Source organism: Schistocerca americana, chromosome X (assembly GCF_021461395.2).
Source record: "Schistocerca americana isolate TAMUIC-IGC-003095 chromosome X, iqSchAmer2.1, whole genome shotgun sequence".
NCBI classification, from domain to species: domain Eukaryota; kingdom Metazoa; phylum Arthropoda; class Insecta; order Orthoptera; family Acrididae; genus Schistocerca; species Schistocerca americana.
In genome coordinates, this window is record NC_060130.1 from 599,138,847 (window position 1) to 599,159,825 (window position 20,979).

Below are 20,979 nucleotides of genomic sequence, written 5' to 3' on the forward strand. Positions count from 1 at the left end.
CCAGATATATGATGCCTACTGGCGACTGGATCTCTACGACATTACAGTGATCATCGGAAAGATGTGAAGCACTGTGATTCGTAACGCTTTGTTACCTACTATAATGGTGGCCTTCGGGTCATTCCCAAAGCTTACTACTTGCCAATTTATAGCGGCAAATGCTATATTCCCTGCAAGAGAGTGTGACTCCGGTAGACAGAGCACGTCAGGGCTCGTCTCCTCCACCACCCACTGAAGCTCCTGCATGACCAGCCTACTATTATGTGCATTTAACTGCCCTCTCTGAATTGTTGTTGTTATGGGAAATATGTATGGACATATGATTCTGGAAAGGTCTTTCACCAATCGAAAGTTATTCTTCCGTTAGATAGGACAGACTGATTGTAAATTTCATCTAGATCGAATGTTTCAATTCCTCTTACAAAAACCCTCTTCACAAGGTCACGCAGGGCGCTGAAGTCAGTGGGGAGATTCATAGTCTTCAACTGCATTATATCAACAGCCTCCATGGACGAGAAGGTGACTTTACACCCATACTTGTGCCCTACACGCACCACTTGTCGTTGTGCCGTGGTCAGGACAGCCGACTCCTCCAGGCGGGACAACTGCATGGAATGTTCAAGATTTGGATAGATTCCCACAGGATCAACCTCCAATCGTATCACTAGTGGTTGACCTGGGATTGTTCTATCATTTGTGCTGCTAACTGCGCTAACTTGTTCTGGTTGTTCTGGTGCAGAGTTTTCTTGTACAAACACCGGTCGGCCCACTACAACAGGACGACTGTCTTGTGTTGCCCGATTTTGTGGCAACCTATGTCCCCGGCAATAGGGAGAGGGAGCGGCCACTTGTACCCAAGGGTCCGTCTGCACGCGCGTGTGTTCCATTTCCATCCTTCGTGATTTACCTTCTGCGACTAAGGTTAGAAATTTTTTAAACTTTTCTGGCCTTGCCACATCCCTTCGCCTCTTGCACGGGGATTTTCTTTTTTGCATCCTATGCGCCGTTGTAGCCTCAGCCATAATCGGTCCTCGATATCAATCAGTGCTCCAGCATCCTATATGTGGGGCAATTTCTTCCAGTAGCATTGCACGTCTTTTTACCCCTCTTAGTACAAGGAATACAAATTCCTGGTCTTGTGCAGTTTCTCCTTGCATGATCTTCTGCTCCACATCTGGAGCAAGCAGGCTTCCAATCACAGTACTTATGTATATGATCTAAATCTCCACAGTTGTGACAGCGAGGTACCACCAAGTAGTCCTGCACATTTATTGCGTGGAAACCAATGTAGACCTTGCCCACAGTTGTGCTCTTTTTCCACATTTTACCGGATACTTCGGCTACATGGTGAACTACGTCTCTTTCTCTGGAACCGGTTATAAATCGTAGTTTGAATTCATTTTTGAACTCTTCCGTATTCATGTCGCCTAAATTTTGGGATCTTATGGTTTTACATAGCTCACGGTTGTCTATAGAAACTGGTATTTCATACATGATTACAAGCGGGTTTTTCTTTTTAGGAGGTTCACATTTTACAACTTTACATAATTTTTGATTGCTTAATATTTTATTTTCATCCTCTTCTGTTGCTACATCTACTATCATTACAGTTTTGGTTGCTTTAACTTTGTTAACTTTTATTATTTTCCTTAGTAGGATTGACCATTTTTGTGAATATTTCCTGTACTTTCTTTGTGTCTTGACCGGGCAAGTGTCTCAGAAAGACTGCCGTGTCCGGTCTTTTTCGACACCTTAACAATCTTCTCTCTGGTCGTTTGGCTTTCTGGTGCTGCTTGAGCCACCACACCACCCTATGATTTGGTTGGCTGCTTGTGCAGCCTTTCATTTTCTTTTTCAAGTTCCTCGATCCTCCCCTCGAGCTCCGCGTGAGCGATAGCCCAAATGGTTCAAATGGCTCTGACCACTATGGGACTTAACATCTGAGGTCATCAGTCTACTAGAACTTAGAACTACTTAAACCTAACTAACCCAAGGACATCACACACATCCATGCCCGAGGCAGAATTCGAACCTGCGACCGTAGCGGTCGCGCGGTTGCAGACTGAAGCGCCCAGAACCGCTAAGCTACACCGGCCGGCAGCGATAGCCCAGGGCGCGAATTTGTTTTTTAGTGTCAGGATCGCAGGCTGGCTTATTTTGCCATTTTTAACATTGGTTTCCAGAACTGCGTTATCCTGGCATGCCTTTCGCTTATACTTTCCTCAGTCTGCCCCGAGCCCCCTTGTGGGGAGGGAACAGAAAGCATAGATGCCCTCGCAGGCGCATACGATTCGGTTGTATCTTCTTCGGCCATGATTGTTGACAAGCGAGAATGGATTGGGGGCTCATCTCTTGCCCCGGACCGGCTCCTCTGGCATAAGGGGGGGGGGGGGGGGGAGTAGGGGCTCGCCCACCGACCTCGCCCCTAGGTCAAGGGCACTCCTGAGCTGCCGGGTTCAGCACACCATTGCGAACATACTGGTCCCCTTCGGTGGCCCCGTCATCGATGATTTCACTCAGCGCTCCTCGGCAAGTACACCCCAGAGAAGCGGATGCACTTCTCGCCTTTCGCCGCCTACTAGTCCGAGCTTCCACGTTCCGGCCAAGGACCCACTCCCACTCAGGTGGTGGGCCGGTCACCCAGTCGTTCCGCGGTCTGGACCCAGCTAACCTGGCTCAGGCGATGTCACCACCCCCTGGGATTGGCAGAACACGCCCCGATTACCCACGGGCGCCGTGAAGCGTCCTTGCCGACTCGCGCCGAGATCACACGCCGACAAACGAGGTCGTCGGCATGCACAGCACCTCGTGTTCTGTGCTCTGCACACACAGTGTTGATGAGTTTACTGAAACCGCAACTGATCGGATCTTTGGCTTGTCACTTGTACATCTTGGGTCGCCTAACGCGAATCACTGTTTGAAACAACTTGCGATAAATTATACACCTCGACACTGACCCTTACGCTGTACTCCGCAGTCAACTGTCTGTTACCCTTTACAGATCAAGCACAGCTCACATGTTCTGACTACATTCAATGGGACAAGGACGATAAATTTATTGTCCTTTGCTAACAGCTCGACCGTTATTCGTCCTCTCTCCATACATTGCGATAAGGGTATAACGTGAACATCGAAAATACGTCGCCATTGCTGTGGATCTTGTTCCCTTCCGGCACAGCACCCCAATATACTATTTGTCAAAGTCGTTTAAATCAGCAACTTTCTCAATCCTCTCACTCATATTCGTCAGAATTATTTCTCTGCATCAACGAAATATTGTTATGTTTTTTCCTTTCAGTGTCCGTGTGCCTGGGTTGCAGTGCAGATGAGAGTATTGTAACTGTTATGTGTTTCTCACATGAATAATAAAAAATTCTAATATCTTCTATGGTTGCTCTAGATCAGGGGTGTCCACGCTTTTTGCTTTAGTGGGTCACGTTGGAAGAAGGCTAGTATTTTTGGGCCGCACGTAATATGCTAAACACTTACAGTAACCTTCAAGAAAATGTATACAGTTAACACATTTAAGTAATTTAGAATTTCCTAATATACGATTGTTCATTAAAAAGAATCAAGATGCATTTAATCTGACATTTCATACAAGATATTTCATTAATAATTTTATATATAAGTGACATCTAACCTTGAATTTGGGAAACTAATATATCAAAATCAGCTTCGATCGAAGTGGTTACAATTCTCGAGGTGTTCTCAAGGTGTTCGTCTGGGATTCTGTTTCTATTTTTACTCTTTGTGTGCTTTACTCTCAGAAATAATTGTTCATAAATGTATGTGCTTCCAAAAAACATAACGTACATAAATCATGACTGTCAGCAAGGGATATTTGTCTCTGGGCAGATATGATTTGTAAATGTCCAAGAAAGATACATGAGGAAATTTTTCTTTTAGAGGGATCTCAGACAAACTTATGGTTTCCATCTGAAAATCTTCTTGTAACGTATCGACGTTGTATGTTAAATGTGTCAAATAAAAACAAATTTAATTATTTTTTAGAAAATCCTGAAATCGATTTTAAAATTCTTGCAACTAATCGAAATGTGTGGCTGCGTATTTCTTTCTGTCTTTAGTATTATGTTTCTAAATCTTTAGCTGCGCAGTTGCAACTGAATTAGCCATAGGATAACAGAACAGCGCGTCTGACTAGTTGACCAGTTATAAGAACGAGGCTCTGGGGAAGAACATGCGACAATGTTACGAGCTGGGCTGACCAGTGAGAGAAGTGTGGCGGGAATTTCAGATTGAAAATATTCAGTTTCTCATAACTTAACATAAATAGAATCATGTGATAGATGCCCACTTCTTGGACTATACTGATACTCGCTTTCAGCCGCATGCGGTCCGTTGGCAGCGAGGTGGCCACCCCTGCTCTAGATATTCCCTTAGGAGATTGCGCTTGCGGCTAGACCGTTAGTAAGAGAGCACTTCGAGTTCCTGCTGCTAGTAAGTCGAGTACACCTTTAGTTTTTTTACATATTTTTACGAGCTTCAAACAGGAGCGACTTCAGTAATGGATAGGAACTGTGACTGTTGTGTACAGAAGCGAGCTGAGTTGGTGACCTTTCGCTCACAGCTCCAGGCAGTGTTGGTTTCCGTCACACAGCTTGAGGTTGCTGCCAAGAGACATCATTGTGGGGGCTGGGACACGTCGAGCGCGTCCCACGTGTCCCCCGATCGGTCCACTGCTGTGGCTGCCCCAGGTACTGCCTGCACTGAGACTGACCCCTCACCCGTGGTCGAGTGTGAAATCATTCCAAAGTCTGGCAGGCAGCGAAAGAGTTTCCGATGGGCCGATCGTAGGGTCTCCCTGGTTCGTTTGACGAACAGGTTTCGGGCGTTATGTGTGACTGGCGAAGTCACTAAACCGGATGCAGTCGTCCACCATGTGCGTCAAGGAACAGAGGAAGCTTCTCGGCCCGCAAGGTCTCGGGATTCAAAGAGGGTGGGTTTTCTGGTAGTTGGGAGCTCCAACGTTAGGCGCGTAATGGGACATCTTAGGAACATGGCTGCCAAGGAGGGGAAGTAAGCCAGTGTGCGCTCCGTGTGCATACTGTGGGGAGTCATTCCAGATGTGGAAAGGGTGCTTCCGGATGCCATGAAGAGTATAGGAGCAGCCAACTGCAGATGGTGGCTCATGTTGGTACCAATGACGTGTGTCGCTTTGGATCGGAGGAGGTTCTCTCTGATTTCGAGCGACTAGCGCTTATGGTAAAGACTGCCAGTCTTGCATGCGAGATTAAGGTGGAGCTCACCATCTGCAGCATCGTCGATTGAACCGTCTGTGGTCCTTCCGTGCAGAGTCGAGTGGAGGGTCTGAATCAGAGGCTCAGGCGTTTCTGTGGCCGTGTAGGCTAGGCTGCAGATTCCTTGACTTGCGCCATCGGGTGGTGGGTTTTCGGGTTCCACTTAATAGGTCAAGAGCCCACTACACACAGGAAGCGCCTACACGGGTAGCGGGGGCTGTGTGGAAGGGACTGGGCGGTTTTTTTAGGTTAGAGGGTCTCAGGAAACCACAGAAAGAGCGTCCGTCTAAAAAAGGGCAGATAAAACACAGTAAGGTAACTGTAGAAACGATCGGTATTGTAGTTGTAAATTGCCGTAGCTATGTTGGGAAAGAACCAGAGCTCCAAGCCCTAATAGAAAGCACTGAAGCTCAAATATTTATGAGTACGGAAATCAGTTCAGCCAAAATTTTTTCAAACGATCTAACAGTGTTCAGAAAGGATAGATTAAATATAGTTGGTGGTGGAGTATTTATTGCTGTGAGAAGTAGTTTACCTTGTAGTGAAATTGAATAGTATGGGTAGAGGTTATACTTGACAACTGGACTAAGCTATTAATTGGATCGTTTTATCGACCCCTCGACTCAGAAGATATAGTTTCTGAACAGTTCAAAGAAAACTTGCGTCTCATTTCATTAGGTACCCCACAAATACAATTATAGTCGGTGGTGAGTTCAATCTACCCTCGATATGCTGGAAAACTTATACGTTTAAAGCCGGCGACAGACATAACACATCATCCGAATTTGTACTGAATGCTTTCTCAGAAAATTATTTTGAACAATTAGTTCATGAGCCCACTCGAAGCGAAAATGATTGCGAAAGCATACTTGACCTCTTAGCAACAAGTAATCCTTGACAAATAGGGAGTATCGTGACGAATACAGGGATTAGCGACCACTAGATAGTTGCCGTTAGGTTGAATACCGTAACACCTACAACCATCAAAAAGAAACGCAAAGTACTGTATATCTATTTAAAAAAGCTGATAAAATGCTCTTAACGCCTTTTTAATAGACAGTCTTCACTCCTTCCGACCTGATCATGTAAGCGTAGAAAAGATGTGTAATGATTTCAAAGATAGTATCGACGGCAAGTGAGAGATATATACCACATAAATTAATAAGTGATGGTACTGATCCCCCATGGTACAGAAAACGGGTCAGATCGTTGTTGCAGAAGCAACGAAAAAAGCATGCCAAATTTAAAAGAACGCAAAATCCCCAAGACTGGCAAAGTTTTACAGAAGCTTAATAATTTCCACAACGAAACTGTCTCGGAATCTTTCAGAAAACCGAAAGAGATTCTGGACATACAAAAAGCACACCAGTGACAAGGCGTAATCAATACCTTCACTGCGCAATAACAACGGTGAAGTCACTGACGAAAGTGCCACTAAAGCAGAGTTATTAAATACGGTTTTCCGAAACTCCTTCATCAAAGAAGACGAAGTAAATATTCCTGAATTCCAATCAAGAATAACTTCCAAGATGGTAAACATAGAAGTATTTATCCTAGGAGTAGCAAAGCAGCTTAAATCACTTAAAAAAGGTAAGGTCTCCAGTGCAGATTGCATACCACTCAGGTTCCTTTTAGAGTATGCTGATGCAATAGCTCCATATTTAGCAATTATATACAACCGCTCGCTCACAGAAAGATCCGTATCTAAAGACTGGAAAATTGCTCAAGTCACACTAATACGCAAAAAGTGAAGTAAGAGTAATCCTCTGAATTACAGGTCCATATCACTAACTTCGATTTGTAGTAGGGTTTTAGAACATAAACTGTGTTCGAACTTAATGAAGTACCTCGAAGAAAACGATTTATTGGCACATAGTCACCACTGATTCAGAAAATATCGTTCCTGTGAAACACAACTAGCTCTTTATACTCATGAAGTAATGAGTGCTATCGACAGGGGATGTCAAATTGATTCTACATTTTTAGATTAACAGAAGGCTTTCGACACCGTTCATCACAAACGTCTTCTAACCAAACTGCGTGCCTATGGAATATTGCCTCAGTTGTGCGACTAGATTCGTGATATCCTGTCAGAAAGGTCACAGTTCGTAGTAAGAGATGAGTCATTGAGTAAGACAGAAATAACATCCGGCGTTCCCCAAGGAAGTGTTACAGGCACTCTCTTGTTCCTGATCTATCTTAATGACATAGGAGACAATCTGAGTAGCCGGCTTAGATTGCTTGCAGATGATGCTGTCATTTACGGTCTTGTAAAATCATCAGATGACCAAAACGAATTGCAAAATGATTTAGATAAGATATCTGTATGGTGTGAAAAGTGGCAATTGACCCTGAATAAAGGAAAGTGTGAACTTATTCTCATGAGTACTAAAAGAAATCAGCTAAATTTCGATTACGCCATAAGTCGCACAAATCTGAAGGCTGTAAATTCAACTAAATATTTAGGGATTACAATTACAAATAACCTAAATTGGAACGATGACATAGATAATGTTGTGGGTACAGCAATCCAAAGACTGCGATTCATTCGCAGAACACTTAGAAGTTGCAACAGGACTACTAAAGAGACTGCCTATACTACGCTTGTCCGCCCTATTCTGGAGTACTGCTGTGCGGTATGGGATCCGCATCATGGGAGCTAACGGATGACATCGAAAAAGTTCAAAGAAGGGCAGCTCGTTTTTTATTATCGCGAAATAGCGGAGATAGTGCCACAGACATGATTCGTAAACTGGAGTGGCAATCATTAAAACAAAGGCGTTTTTCGTTGCGACGGGATCTTCTCGTGAACTTTCAATCACCAGTTTTCTCCTCCGACTGCGAAAATATTCTGTTGGCACCCACCCACCTACATAGCGAGAAATGATCATCACGATAAAATAATAGAAATCAGGGCTTGTACAGAAAGAATTAAGTGCTCGCTTTTCCCGCGCGCCGTTCGAGAGTGGAAAGGTAGAGAGAGAGCTTGAAGCTGGTTCATTGAACACTCTGCCAGGCACTTTATTGTAAATAGTAGAGTAATCACGTAGACGGAGACGCTAGCTTTCATTCCGCAACTACCCACCGAATCTGGCTGTGAGATGTCGGCCTATACCGGGCCGTCTACTCACATTTTATTTCCATTTAAATAATAATTTGTGTATGTCTTGCCCTTCAAATTCAGTCTCTCTTTCGATACAGACAATATTTGCTTCCCTTGATCGAATTATTTTCGCACTTAACAACATGAGTGGTCAGGGACAGCCATGTATATCTACTTCAATTCTGTTCTCAGACTGTGTAAACCTGTCATTACCTGAATTTCAAGACCTTGTGTATCTTATTGCTTTCCGCTCTCGGGAATCTCCAACTTAGGAAAGAAACAGCCTTTCCCACGGGGCAAAAACGCTAACGGCGATTCAGAAACATAGTCCCCTGTTCCAGCAGGACTGCTCACGACTACGGACTAGCCAGCCTAACATGGGGCTCCAGAAAGACAATAGGGTTCCACTGTGCGGGCGGCGTCAATGTTCGGTTCACACAATACAGAACGGAAACTAACTTGCCACAGGGGGTCACTTACTGAAACAACCCTTTCATCCTGTTGCTGGACAGCACTCCAAAATTCGGATATATTACCACAGCTGCGGAAGGAAGTTTGTGGTAAGGTCTTATGGGACCAAACTGCTGAGGTCATCGGTCCCTAAGCTTACATACTACTTAATCTGACTTAAAGTAACTTACGCTACGGACGACACACACACACACACACACACACACACACACACACACACACACACACACTCACACACACACACACACACACACACCCATGCCCGAGGGAGGACTCGAACCTCCGATGGGGGGAGCCGCGCGGACCGTGACAAGACGCCCTACGACCGCTCGGCTACCATACGCGGCAGCCACACCTGCGCCTGAGAAAATTTTCACTTCAGTTTGTCGTGGGAAGAACTGTCCACAATTACTTAAATTCATAGAAATCCCAGAGTACTTTCCTTGCGGTGAGAACCTGGTTTCGCGCTTCTCCCGGGTATGAAAACACGTTTCTGATTGGCGTTCTGGCATCTATGTTATCGGAGGAAGACAGCGGCCTCGATTCCAGTCCACTCTTTTTAGGGACAGTTAGAGCTTTTCGGTGACTGTCCGAATGAACTGGGCCGAGTGTAGACACTGAGGTTTGAAGAGAAGCGAGGGGTTATTCGGAGAGGGGCTCATGGAGACTTCGCCCAGGGCGCTGCCCTAGGGACCGCTGCGACGTTGGTTAGCAGATTTGGACTTCGGCCTAATGCCAAGTCACCGCAGTTTGATTTAACAGTTCACGGGACTTCGATAAATTTCTCACGAGAGCGTCTGAGAAGATTGCTGCATCCCGCAGCCCCACAGACAGCCCTAGACCAGCCAGTACTAGCGCTCGCATTAGCACAGCGTACGGCAACATCACGCAGATTCATTGCAGCCACGGTAAGCCCGCTTTGCAATGCGATCGGTCGACGACAGGAATTTCAGCTGTTTGAGGAGGGATGGTTTCATTCCTGTCGCGAGCCCTTACTCTAACATGCGCTTCACGCAACTGTTTTGCATACTACTTTCTTTTCCTGTCATGTTAAATTTGGAGAAAAATTTTAACTGAGCACCACTCATGCATCGCCTTTGAAATGATGAGATCATGCTGATATAATAATTTCCTTCTTTTTCGTTTCATACAGATGTTATATAGTCAGTCCACATTCTTCCCTTTTTTTTGAATATTTAAAAGATACCACAGTTGAATTAAATAGTAATTTACACTAATTTAATGTTAATTCAGCCAGTATTGTCCAGCAATGTGCTGGTGCACAACCTAGTCGGTCTTTCTGAATAATCTGCTCTTTGGTTTGCATTTTAAAGTTAGTTTTTAAGAAATATATTTCCTACATGTTGTGAATTATAGCAGCTGAACCTCTGTGACTTGAAGTATTTATTTCCCGTAGTTACACTACTGGCAATTAAAATTGCTACACCAAGAAGAAATGCAGATGATCAACGGCTATTCATTGGACAGATATATTATACTAGAACTGAAATGTGATTACATATTCACGCAATTTGGTTGCATAGATCCTGAGAAATCAGTACCCAGAACAACCACTTCTGGCCGTATAACGGCCTTGATACGCCTGGGCATTGAGTCAAACAGAGCTTGGACCGCGTGTACAGGTACAGCTGCCCATGCAGCTTCAACACGATACCAAAGTTCATCAAGAGTAGTGACTGGCGTATTGTGACGAGCCAGTTGCTCGGCCACCATTGACCAGACGTTTTCAGTTGGTGAGAGATCTGGAGAATGTGCTGGCCAGGGCAGCAGTCGAACATTTTCTGTATCCAGAAAGGCCCGTACAGGACCTGCAACATGCAGTCGTGCATTATCCTGCTGAAATGTAGGGTTTTGCAGGGATGGAATGAAGGGTAGAGCCACGAGTCGTAACACATCTGAAATGTAACGTCCACTGTTCAAAGTGCCGTCAATGCGAACAAGAGGTGACCGAGACGTGTAACCAATGGCACCCCATACGATCACGCCGGGTGATAAACCAGTATGGAGATGACGAATACAGGCTTCCAATGTGCGTTCACCGCGATGTCGCCAAACACGGATGCGACCACCATGATGCTGTAAACAGAACCTGGGTTCATCCGAAAAAATGACGTTTTGCCATTCGTGCACCCAGGTTCGTCGTTGAGTACACCATCGCAGGAGCTCCTGTCTGCGATGCAACGTCAAGGGTAACCGCAGTCATGGTCTCCGAGCTGATAGTCCATGTTGCTGCAAACGTCGTCGAACTGTTCGTGCATATGGTTGTTGTCTTGCAAACGTCCCCATCTGTTGAGTCAGGGATCGAGACGTGGCAGCACGATCCGTTACAGCCATGCTGATAAAATGCCTGTCATCTCGACTGCTAGTGATACGAGGTCGTTGGGCTCCAGCACGGCGTTCCGTATTACCCTCCTGAACCCACCGATTCCATATTCTACTAGCAGTCATCGACCAACGCGAGCAGCAATGTCACGATACGATAAACCGCAATCGCGATAGGCTACAATCCGACCCTTATCAAAGTCGGAAACGTGATGGTACGCATTTCTCCTCCTTACACGAGGCATCACAACACCGTTTCACCAGGCAACGCCGGTCAACTGCTGTTTGTGTATGAGAAATCGGTTGGAAACTTTCCTCATGTCAGCACGTTGTAGGTGTCGCCACCTTCGCCAACGTTGTGTGAATGCTCTGAAAAGCTAATCGTTTGCCTCTCACAGCATCTTCTTCCTGTCGGTAAAATTTCACGTCTGCAGCACGTCATCTTCGTGATGTAGCAATTTTAATGGCCAGTAATGTAAATTACCAACGTCTTCCAACCATGAACATGTAAGTGAAGCCCGCAATTGAAATCAGGAGTTAAATTAACGTTTCCTGCAAGCGCCATAGTTATACTGATAATCACTCTTAGTGTTTCATGAGGACACGCTACCGCTTTCTGATCTGCTACGGTAGTACCCGCAACTAAATTTATTTGTCTGTCCAATGATGTTAGTAACAAGTTCGCAGCAGCCTTTCCGAATACGCCCGACTTCTGCCGTCTTTGGCGACCCTGCCAGTTCTCATTGCGGAGGATTCAGGGGCGTGTGTGGCATATTTGTCGTCCCTGTCGGTCCTTTTCCTTCGGTGTAGGGGATGCGAACTAACAGTATTTTATTTTGGTTCACAGTCAGATACAATTATTTTTCACGACTTATTTGGCGACACTGCCAGTTCTCAGTGCTCAGTGCGCAGAATTCGAGGACGCGTCTGCACTTTTTTTTATTTTTTTTTATTCGTAGTCTGATATATTTCTTATTTCTTTTCAACGGTATTTGAACTCAAGTACACAACTGATTAGCTATAGTGCAGCGCTATACTAATTCTGAATATCTTTGCAACTTGTGAATCATTTCCACACTTAAATAAATTTTACTCACACGATTTTCGGCGTTGTAGGTAAACAGAGAATGAGTGTAGTCAGCACACGGCATGCCATAGGGTTAGGCAGGTATGACGTTTGGTAATAAGAACTAGGAGCCAAAAGAGACGGATGGAAAAAATGGAAACAGTAGCGCTGTTGCATGCGGAGGCAGAAGGGGCCGTTGAGGAAAATGGGATGCATTTTGAAAATGAGCAACTTCAGGGGGACGAGAACGAGTCCATACAAGACACCCGACTGGGTAGAGCAGCAGAGCAATTAGCTGCTGTAGACCTCAGTCAGGAGCAAATGGTTGATGAGACGGAACGAACAGCGCGTAAGTACCAGCTAACAAGGGTGCTCACACCCGCAGGAGGTGCAACGTTAAGCTTAAAGTAAATAGCGCGTAACCTCCATAACTCATGGAAGCTGCTGAAGAAAGAGACAGAAAACAGGAAGAGAGCGATAAGAAATTCGAAGAAAGAGACAGAGATCAGGAACAGAGGGAAAAGGCGATTAAGAAGTACTTGGAGGAAGTTTCGAAGAAACTGAAGGAGAAATACGAGATCACAGTAGCGGCACTCATAACACGCGTTAAGAAGAATACGAAAGAGATTCAGGTACTCAACGAGACGTTCCGAAGAAACCATTCGGAAACGAATAAACGAGTTTCAGAGACGTTGCTTAGCCACGACACACGTATAAAAAGGTTAGAGAAGGCAATCGCGGGAATTCCCACAGAGACAGAAAATCTAGTCGCGTAAGGAGTGTCTAAGGCGGACTTTAACTCGGATAGGGCCTCTCCTGCACTGGCAGCGGCCTCGGAGGAGGTACAAGTACTCATTAGGTTCAAAGAGGTGCAGTAAAACTTAAATAGAGTACTAAAGCAGAGAGAAGACACGTTTTCTTAGGAAGCGACTAACTTACACCTAATAATGTCACAAGCGTTAAGCGCACAAGGAGGCACCAGCTCTGTAGAAAGTAGTTTACCGTCCACACTGGAAGGTACAGGCGGCAGTAGCCAAATAAATTTCTGGAGAGCAGTAGGAATGTTCCACTGCCGAGTGTGAGTGGAGAATCGAGCCGCGCCACGCTTTCCAGCAAACCCCGAGGTCAACAGAGGTAGCCTCTCGTTTCCGAGCCTGCGGAAATTTCAGGTTGGCTGGCTCTGAGCACTATGGGACTTAGCTTCTGTGGTCATCAGTCCCCTAGAACTTAGAACTACTTAAACCTAACTAACCTAAGGACATCACACACATCCATGCCCGAGGCAGGATTCGAACCTGCGACCGTAGCAGTCGCGCGGTTCCGGACTGAGCGCCTTAACCGCGAGACCACCGCGGCCGGCAATTTCAGGTTGTCCGTGAAAGCAGTACAAATCTTCACCTGAAGCTTTAGGTGTGGAAGTTCGATTATTCCTTTCTGCCACGCTGCCTGTGTGGTATCAGTCGGATTTCATGTGCAGTTACCTCGAGGGGGAACCCTACAATAAATTTAGTTCAGCAGCGCAGAGCTTCGCTAATTCCGGCATCCGGAGCCCAGTCAAGCTTTTAGAAAAAATGGTTTAAAAGAACCAGTTACAAATCTTCACCTGAAAGTTTAGGTGTGGTAGTTCGATTATTCCGTTCTGCCTGCCGGCCGGTGTGGCCGAGCGATTCTAGGCGCTTCAGTCTGGAACCGCGCGACCGCTACGGTCGCAGGTTCGAATCCTGCCTCGGGCATGGATGTGTGTGACGTCCTTAGGTTAGTTAGGTTTAAGTAGTTCTAAGTTCTAGGGGACTGATGACCTCAGATGTTACGTCCCATAGTGCTCAGAGCCATTTGAACCATTTGAACTGTTCTGCCACGTGGCCTGTGTGGTATCAGTTGGGTTTCATGCGGTAGTTACCTAGAGGAGGGACCCTACAATAAAATGTGTACAGTAGCACAGAGCGTCCCTAATTCCGGCATCCTTAGCCCCTTCAAGCTTTTAGGAAAAATGGTGTAAAAGAACCAGTTCCTAGATCAGCAATTTGCAACGACAGACATGGTTCGCGTTGCTGTGGTAAATAGCCGCAATCGTATCAGCTGTCTTTGATAGGTCGTTGCGGGGAAACAGAAGGGAATTTTAAGTCACGGCCGCAAGAACTGAAAAATACACTCCAAGACCAAAAAAAGGACGCACTATGAAGAAATCATCCGAATGCGATAGAAATCAGTAGATGTGGTGTACATCTACAGACAAATAAATGATTACATTTTCAGAAAAATTGGTTGATTGATCCAAGTGAAAGAGCTTCACAAATTGAGTAAGTCAGTAACGATTTGGCCCATCTCTGACTCTTATGCAAGTAGTTATTCGTCTTGTCGTTGATTCATAGTGTTGTTGGATGTCCTGCTGAGAGAGATCATGCCAAAGTCTGTCCAGTTGAAGCGTTGGATCGTCAAAATCCAGGTGGTTGAAGGGCCCTGACCATAATGCTTAGAACGTTCTCATTTGGGGAGAGATGCGGCAACTAGAAACTCTCGCCACAGCCGGGCGGGCTTCAATCTTGCTAAAATGTAAAATGTAAGCGCAGAATGGGGTGCCCTGAAGGGCAACAAAACGGGGCGTAGAATATCGTTGACGTACCGCTGTGGTGTAAGGTTACCATGAATGACCACCAAAGGAATCTTGCTATTAAAAGAAATAGCACCCCAGACTAACACTCCTGGTTGTCAGGCCCTATGGCTGGCGACAGTCAGATTGGTATACCATCACTCTACGAGGAGTCACCAGACACTTCTTCGATGGTCATCAGAGGGCAGTGCGAAGCGGGTCTCATCACTGAAGACAATTCTACTCCAGTCAGCGAGAGTTCAGGCCGGGAACGTGTCTAGAGAGGCCCCAAATGTCACTCGCCATATGGCCCTACAACCACGAGTAATGGTCTGGGGTGCCACTTCTTTCCATACGGGGAACCATTTGGTTGTCATTCACGTCAACATTACAGCACAGCGGTACGTGCATGATATTCTATACCCCTGTTTTATTGCCCTTCATGACACGCCATCCTGTTCTCATATTTCAGCAAGATAATTCCCGCCCGCACACGGTCAGAGTTCCTACAGCTTGTTTTCGTGCTTGCAAAACCCTACCTTAGCCAGCACGTTCTCCGGATCTCTCCCCAACTGAGAATGTTTGGAGCATTTTGGGAAGGGCCTTACAATCATCTCGGGATTTTGACTACCTCACGCACCAATTGGACATAATTTGGCACAATATCCCTCAGCGGGACATCCAACAACTCTTTCAATCAATGCTAAGCCGAATAATTGCTTGCATAAGGACCAAAGGCGGACAAGCGCGTTATCAACTTGCTCACTTTGTGACGCTCTTTCTCTTGAATAAATCATCCAGTTGTTCTGGAATTGTGCTTATTTGTTTGCCTGTACACTTATGTCACATATACCGATTTCTGTCCCATTCGGATAATGCATGTCAACTACACACCAATAACCAGCCGAACGGAATGACTGGAGTAATGGTAACGGCAATAGGAACAGTTTCGACTGCAGAGTCGAACGGCCACCGAATAACAACCAGGAGAGGCAGGCTGCTCGGGTTATTGAAATCAGGCTGCCGAATCACACGCTCATACAGCCACGAAATGACGATAGCCGTCAATGAGGTATGTGCAACTCAACTCACAAACGGACATTTAAACTTTTGGGGGGAACTATTTAAGGACCTAGTAAATAATATTTTTATGGCGAAATTTTTATATGTATTTCGTTTGTTATTGCTGATCAAGTCTTTATTTCGATTACATCGTTGATGGTAGATTAATGTGATGCATTTCTTCCAAGTGTAATTATGACCTTCAGATAGCTTACTGACGTCGTTTTTTGAGAAATAAATGTGGGGAAATTTCATCAAGTTTATGTTGAGCATGTAATAAGCGCGACGGTGCGAAATGAAGTTATGCATTTTTTGTGTGTATGGAGGGAGAAAGGGTTGTTGTTGGCGCTATGCTGCGTTCATTTTTAGTTAATGTCAAGTACACCGAGTAGAGTGTTTTGAGGCGAGTGTGCAGTAGGCATATGCCCTCATATACGGGGGCAGCACGTTTCGAGGTTGCCCAGGCTTTCTTAATGAACTCATGTTCAAACCGCCGTCTCCTTTTCCTACTGTGTGCTTCCCTCGGTTAGAGGTTGCCCGGCATCTGAACGAGGCATATGAAAGGTTAAGTTATAGCAGTCTGATGGAAAGGTGTTGAAGGGATGTACAGGCAACCGAGGGAAGCGCACAGTAGGGAAAGGAGACAGCGGTTTGAACATGAGTTTATTTAGAAAGCCTGGAGTTCTATATAAGGGCGTCCACGTTGTAGATAACGTCGACCACGCAATTTGTTGTACGTGAAGGACATTTGTCCGTGTTAAGATACGCCTGGACCATGAAATTACTGGGACATTTTCTTAGACGTGTCCACACTAGAGAGCGTCGAGACCGCAAAGAATATTGAGGAGATAGGGGCTCTGTGGTGAGGTAGTGTCCTTACTGTGGCTAAATGATATGACTGCACTGGGAGAAACGGTGGAAGTCTACTCTGAAGTTCCATTTTTCCAGATTACGGCATCACACGTACCCGTAAGATGAAATAGTATTGTATGAATAATATTAATAGCATATTGAAGAAGTGTTTCTAAAGAACTTTTTGGGGGAGTGTGTCAGAAACTAGAGCCAGATAAAAAAGGGTCAGCCCACAGCTGTTACCGAAAGACACCACGTGATAGAAAAGAAGCCGTAGCGGAAGATAAATGACGATCCTTCACGCATCTGAGGACGCGTCATTACCAACTACAGCACCAAAACAACAGCGGGAGTAAGTTGATTTATAATTTTACCTTTTGAGCATTTCACCATCCTACCCGTAACCCATTGTGTAAATGACTTGAATTCGGTGACTGTGTGTAAAGCATTGATTATCGGAATAATTACGCATGTGTGATCAGTGTTTTCACCCCAGGTATTCTGTTTGTGTTTAACATGTTTACAAGTTGTTATCTGTAATTATTACACAGAGTCGTTTGGCGCATGTTTTCTGTTTAAGTCAGAGAATTAAAAATGGAGAGAGAATCATGGTTTTTTTTTTTTTTGGTATGAAGTAGCATATGGACAAAGCACAGAACAATGGGGCTCCGTGGGTATGAAAAGATTAGCCATGATAATGGAAACAGACTTTAGTGTATTCATGCTAGCTCTGAGTATACTACGGCATATTTCTTATAAAGAGTGAGAGTATAGACATTAAGGAGTGTATTTTAGTGCTTGCTTGGGCGCAAAAAGATATTAACTTGCATATTTAACACTCGCAGGTTAATGACCAGTACTGCCGATGTGTGGATGCGTGAGTGCAGACCAATATGTTTTTTTTTTTTTTCTTTTCAGGCGTAACTGCTGCTGTTAACTAAGTATCTTTATTTGCAAAGCATTTCCTTTCTGTTGAACAATATCTTTAGTGAAATGATATTATTTCACACGATAATTTACCTTAGAAAATTCAGTTGGTACATAAATTGAAAGAAACTTGTTCATTAGGTATTTAAAAGGAGGGCCGGATAACACTCTTGTAAGTTCATGCTAGTACGATTTACTTTGTGCAACACTCTCTGAAAGGTTTATGATTTGTTACAAATTTCTCTATGAAGCTTGGTTATAACTGAACTTTTGCGTTTAGTAGGGTATGAGTAGTTTATGTGTTAATTAGAATGTACTGTAGACCATCAGTGCCATAGCTCCAATTCAGGATTTCTAAGTTATGTGCAGATCGAGAAGGTGATGGAGCACACACACACACACACACACACACACACACACACACACACACACACACAAGTAAGTGGTGGGAATGCATGGCAAGACGTTCAACTTTGGGGAGAAGAGAGCGGAGTCTGCTCAGCCTATTGATACTGCTGGGTCCTGACAGTGCAAGCAGCAGGTAGCAGATCAATGTGATGGCACTTGTTGACAATTGCCCATCATGATAACATGACAATCATCACTGCAAACAGACACATAACACTGCAAGAGAGGATTGTCAAGGGAATCAGCTTATGGAGCCAATGACAGGTCACATGACTAAAGCCGCCCATTCACAGCCTGACTGGTCAGCCAAAGCTCCCTACTGACCTGTCTGATTGGGTGTGTGGACAAATGTGACTGCATGACAGAGCATACCCTACCTGTCTGTACTGACAGGTAGGTGGCACTCAGGGCAAGCTGCAAACCTACACACCTGGACCACGGACGCAACTGCTATAAAACTGCCCACACAAAGCTGGATGTATCGGGGCAGACCTGCTCAGCAGGGGGTGGGAGGCGGTCAGACAGTTGGCCAGCCTGTGTATGGGTGCCTTCAGGCTGTTTACTGCTTCTGGGTCACAGCAAAAGGCAAAGAAGATCTACCTTAAGCCATCCATTCATAGCCCAACTGGTTTGCCAACCACTGTGCCGAGTGGGTCGCCACCTATCCGGCTGGGTGTGTGCACACTGCAACTGTGTATCAGACCCTACCTGCCTGCACTGATGGCTCAAATGGCTCTGAGCACTATGCGACTTAACTTCTAAGGTCATCAGTCGCCTAGAACTTAGAACTAATTACACCTAACTAACCTAAGGACATCACACATATCCATGCCCGAGGCAGGATTCGAACCTGCGACCGCAGCGGTCGCCCGGTTCCAGACTGTAGCGCCCAGAACCGCACGGCCACTCTGGCCAGCGCACTGATGGAATGTGGGACGTCAGGCAGTGGTCAGGACAAGCAAGTAGAGGTCCGCCAACAAACCAACACACGTGGTTCACAGACCCAACTACTATAAAACCGCCCACACAAAGATAAACGTGTCGGGGCAGAGTCACTTATCATGGGGAGTTGGCCGACTGGTTGGCCTTTGTGTGGGGGCCTTCACATGAGTGAACTGCATTTGACACAACACCACTAAGCAACGAATTTATTTCACGATTCGAGCAGACTCATGTCACTCGTCATGCAAGGCAATGAAGCATGATTTATTATCAGTATGACTAGCTTTTCTCATAAGAGAATGAATCATTTGATTGTCAAAGGAACCAGCTTAGGGAGCCAGTGACAGGTCACATGACTAAAGCCGCCCATTCACAGCCTGACTGGTCAGCCGAAGCCCCCTACTGACCTGTCTGATTGGGTGTGTGGACAAATGTGACTGCATGACAGAGCATACCCTACCTGTCTGTACTGACAGGTAGGTGGCACTCAGGGCAAGCAGCAAACCTACACACCTGGACCACGGACGCAACTGCTATAAAACTGCCCACACAAAGCTGGATGTATCAGGGCAGACCTGCTCAGCAGGGGGTGGGAGGCGGTCGGACAGTTGGCTAGCCTATGTATGGGTGCCTTCAGGCTGTTTACTGCTTCTGGGTCACAGCAAAAGGCAAAGAAGATCACAGCATCACAGCATCCAGTACCTCACAACACAATGTTTGTCTCGTGGAAAGATCTGTGTTAACAGTTACGTGTTGTGACTCATACTCTCATGCTTGATTACGCATAGACAGCCTATAACACATGTCCCCAGCTTATGTACAGCAAATGTAAATGAGCCTGACGTCTTTGCTGTCACACATGCACACCAGAGATGCCGTAGCAACAAATGATGCTGTTGTCAGAGAGGAGTTTGGGTGCTTCCCTGATGTCATCACGAGATGCAGATATTATGTTGACCCCAGCCACTCGCATTTTCCCAAAAACTATGTTCCTGAAAGTTCCACACAAAATCACCAACTGTGCAGCAGTGCATGTGTCTCTGTGTGTGTGTGTGTGTGTGTGTGTGTGTGTGTGTGTGTGTGTATGTGTGTGTGTGTGTGTGTTGTATCAAATCATGTAAACTGCCATGCACCTACTTCATAAAACAAAGCGTAGTAAACCGATAAAACGTGAAACCCAGACACAGGCATTCATATGGACCTCTACATGAGGCAGTGTTTATTTTATCTGATGTGTTTCTTTTGAGGGTTGACAGTTGGACATTTTTATAATGCACTTTCAATTTCTCTTTCGAAGTACTCACAATTGTACAGTTTTCTAGAGTTTGAGCTACTTTGCTAAGTCTTTGTCTATGTTGACTTCTTTATGATAATTGTTGTTATATATTGTATTCTTATCTGAGGTTTATTTTTCTTATTTTGTTTGTGACACATTTGACACTAATGTGCACATTCATGTTACTCGTTTCATGGTAATTTTGAGTACCTTGAGTACCTATACTGACTTTCTTCACATAGCACTTCACGTCTCACATGCTTTATAGTAATGACCTGTACATAATTTGTTTTTGTTCATTTTGTACTAAATGTGTCACATAGTTAAGAGTGATGTATTCTGTGCATTTTGTTCTGCCATGTAATAACACAGGTCTACACAGAACGCAACAAACACGTACAAATTTTTCTTGTGTAGTGTATTTTGTAGTGACGTTACAGAACGTTTTTATCGCAATTGATGTCATGGGCAATTCTTGTAAACACAAAGTTTCTTATATTCACTATCACTGAGCAGTATTTTGAGGTTTATACTTTTCATCACAACGTCTCCAGTGGAAGAGTGAATGTGGACATTATAATTGGATGAGTAAGTAACTTCTGCACAGTCACAACAATTTCCTTGTCTATATCCTTTCTCTTTTCGGATGTTCTTCTCGTCTTTATTCGTTGCCGGATC